Source organism: Pinus tabuliformis, chromosome 4_2 (assembly GCF_031772625.1).
Source record: "Pinus tabuliformis cultivar Carrire ecotype Pingquan chromosome 4_2, CPIR1, whole genome shotgun sequence".
NCBI lineage: Eukaryota > Viridiplantae > Streptophyta > Pinopsida > Pinales > Pinaceae > Pinus > Pinus tabuliformis.
The window spans coordinates 1,070,450,718-1,070,454,893 of record NC_142304.1 but is presented as its reverse complement, the minus strand read 5'-3'; positions in this window follow the sequence as shown (position 1 = coordinate 1,070,454,893).

The following is a 4,176-nucleotide window of genomic DNA, read 5'->3' as shown; positions in this document are numbered from 1 at the left end:
ATCCTGCCATTGTTGTTCATGAAATAAAGACCTACCCGGATGCTAAACCCGTCCGGCAACGGTTGCGTCAGATTCACCCTCGGAAAGCGACTGCGATTAAAACAGAAGTCGAAAATCTGTTGAAAGCAGGTTTCATTTATGTATCGAATATTGTTCTTGTCAACAAGAAACAAGGAACAATAAGAATCTGTATCGACTATAGGGATATAAATCAAGCTTGTCCAAAAGACAACTATCCTACGCCTTATATCGATCAAATTATTGATGATTGTGCCGGAAGTGAAATTTTTTCCTTTATGGATGGTTTTTCGGGCTATAATCAAATCAATATTCTACCTACCGACCAACCAAAAACGGCATTCATTTGTCCATGGGGGACATTTGCTTATTGCCAATTACCTTTTGGGCTTAAGAATGCCGGGGCCACTTTTCAACGGGAGATGTCTTATGCATTTCATGACATCAAGCACATTGTGCAACCGTACCTCGATGATTTTCCTGCTCATTCTTTACATCGAGCTAATCACCTTGTCCACTTACGAGCAATATTTATGAGGTGTAGGCATTATCGAATTCGGTTGAATCCCCACAAGTGTGTTTTCTGTATAGAGACGGGTCGATTGCTGGGATTTGTTGTTTCAAAATTCGGCATTCGCGTCGATCCCTCGAAGGTTGAAGCTATCATCAAATTGCCTCCTCCTTCAAGTTTGCGCCAACTCCAAAGTTTGCAAGGGAAAGCGAACTTTTTACGCCGATTCATTCCAAACTACACCGAGGTCACTAAAGGTTTTACACGGTTGTTGAAACAGAACGCTCAATTATTTTGGGACGAGATTTCCCAACAATCTTTTGATGCACTTAAACACACGTTGACCCATGCACCGTTGTTGCATCCTCCCAACTACAACCAAGACTACTTCTTATACCTCGCAGCTTCGCATTCCACTATTGGAATGGTGTTAGTTCAGGAAGATGAATTCGGAGCGGAACATGTGATATATTATCTTAGTAGGACATTAAACCCCACTGAGCTAAAATATTCACATGTGGAGAAATTGGCCCTGGCAGCCATTCAAGTTGTCCAGCATTTTCGTCACTACATTCTTCTCCGTAAAACTACAGTCATTTCGGATTGCAACCCTATGATTTATATTTTGACAAAACAACTGTTAGGGGGCAAGTACTCTAAATGGATCGTTATCCTGCAAGAGTTCGACTTGGAGTTCGAGAAGTCCAAGTCTAAGAAATCCTTAGTTTTTTCGGAATTGATGTGTGATTTCCCGCATGCTGACACAGAAACTGTGGCAGAGGAGTCCATTGCGGACGAATCTTTGTTTCTTATCAGTACTTTAGATCCGTGGTACGGGGATATAATCATCTATCTCCAAACCCAAACCTTTCGGCCTGAAGCTTCAAATTCGGAATGTCGAAAAATTCAGTTTCAATCCCAGCAATACAAAATTATTGGAGATACACTTTATCGCCGGGGGGCAGACTTAGTTTTTTGACGTTGTTTAACTCACGAAGAGGCTGAGAGGGTTTTGAATGATTGTCACTCTGGACCATGTGGCGGTCATATGTCTGGGTATGCCACAGCTCAGAAGGTGTTGCGCGCTGGCTATTTCTGGCCATCTATGTTTAAAGATTGTATCAATGCAGTCCGGAAATGCCACAACTGTCAAGTGTTTGATCGCAAGATGCGCGCACCACCTGCTCCTCTCCACCCTATAATTGTCGTTGGTCCATTCGCCAAATGGGGTATCGACTTTATTACTTGTAACCCTCACTCGGCCGGGGGGCATGCGTATATCATCCTCGCGGTTGATTATTTTACTAAATGGGCCGAGGCGATGCCTACATTCGACACAAGCGGCAAAACAGCTGCAGTTTTCGTATTCAATCATATTATAACTAGGTTTGGTGTCCCACAAGCAATCATTACTGACCATGGGAGCCATTTTCGAAACATCATGATGACTGAGCTTACAAGCCAGCTTGGTTTGTGCCACGATAGCTCTACTCCTTATTATCCGCAAGCCAACGGTTTGGTTGAGTCTATCAACAAAGTTCTGGTTATCATGATCTGATGAACCATTGGTATTCATCGGTCGAATTGGCACAAAATGTTATTTTCAGCGCTATGGGCATACCGAACCTCAGTGAAAACTTCAATAGGGTTCACTCCTTTCCAGCTAGTTTATGGCTTGGAAGCTGTGTTACCCATTGAATGCGAAATCCCATCACTTCAAATGGCTGTCGAATTACTTCCAACTACTTCTGAAGAGGAGAAACGTTTATTATACTTAGCTAAATTAGATGAGACTCGACGTGACGCTGCATTGGCAATCGAGACTCACGCGAAGCGAATGAAAGCTCAGTATGATAGAAATGTGACCCCTTGAATTTTTTCGGAGGGAGACCTAGTGCTATTATATGATCAAGCTAACGATAAGCTAGGTGCTGGAAAATTCGTTCCTATGTGGCATGGACCCTACATTGTAAAGCGAAAGCTAGCAAAAGGGGCTAATGAGCTGGTAGATTTTGATGGGGACTCTTTGGGTAAACCCAGAAATGGACTTTACCTAAAGAGGTATTATGCTTAAATGGTGGGTATGGAGAATTTTTAGTTAGGTTAGGTTTTCTTTCTAGCTAGTGTGTTTGTTAGTTTGGTTAGTGTGCTTAGCTTAGAGAGTGTGTTTTTCGTTGTTATTCTGGCTTATCTTGGTTTTAATCTTGATATTGCAGATGTCGACGCCTCTCTAAACATACATCGGATTTGCTGATGGTGCTTGTCGTAGTACACGGAATATCTCTTCCGCAGCTTGGGTTATCTATTCGCCCTCTGACGTGTTAGTTTCTATGCATGGGGTAAGCCTCGGTCAAACAACGAACAACAATGCAGAATACAGTGCAGTGGTTGAATTATTATCCGAATCTATTTCATTTGGAATTCGACGTTTGATAGTGAGGTTAGATTCTGAACTTGTTGTATTACAGCTTAATAGAGTATATTCCATTAGAAATCCTGTGTTATTAAGGTTATTTTTGAGAGTGCGTCTCTTGGAACGTGAATTTGATTACATTGAATATCAGCATATTCCAAGGTCTTTAAATACATTAGCAGATGCAATTGCTTCTCGAATGTTGGACAGACATTTACGATAATCATGCAAGTAAATTTAAAAACATTTCATCACATATGTTAAACAAGATAAGCCGATAATAATGATATATATATATATATAGGAGTGTCAAAAATATACATCGTCTTCGATCATAGGTTGAAAAACACCTTATGATCGGAAAAAATGATAAGTACAAAAAGCCAAAAATGTCATATGTGTCTACAAAAGTGACTAGCCAATCACTGGTGGTGCTCTCTATACGACACCACTGCACGGGCTACCTTACACAAAAAGCTCCTAAACGGTCCAGGGACTCCGACTACATAGCGCTGAAGTCTGATAGGAATATCATCTATGGTAGTCTCAGGTATATCCACCGTCAGACGCTCTAGATCCTGCTCCAACTCAGCTAGCGACTCTGCAGCCGCGTCTTGTGGGGCCGGTACCGGTGCAACTGGATGTCTCCTCTCAAAAGGCCGGAGGTTGGCTGGGCGCTGTGGACCAACATCTGCATTTTGAAAATTTTTACTGTCAGTTTTGAGACGATATATATAAAAAACAAAAAAAATATATATATATATATATATAATTTGAAAACTTGTGAAAAATAAAGTACCTTTATCATCCCATTGTTCTCCCTGTGGAAGAACCATGTCCGGATCACCTCGAAAATCTACTCCGGCATACGGAAAGTCCTGGATCGAAAAAACCTGGTCCTCTAACCAGTGAAAATAAATATCAGGGAATCGAACAACCGTCGCGCCCTCGTCAGGATGCCGGGCCATCACCGTAACCCATCGTATCAGCTTTGGCTCCGGAGGACCCAAGATATCAATAGTGAGTTGCTGAGGGATCAGCATCAGAACTCTCTCTAAGGCAAAGCTCACAACTAGAGGCCCATATCCAAAGGTCTTCAGTTGTCCGTTCTTTGCCCTAGTCAGTTGGCCCTTCATATTGGCCGACACAGCATCACACCAGTTGAAAATGGTGCCTTGGAAACAGTCAATCGCCATCCGCGTTTGGGACCCGGTGGCAATATGTAAAGCGGCTA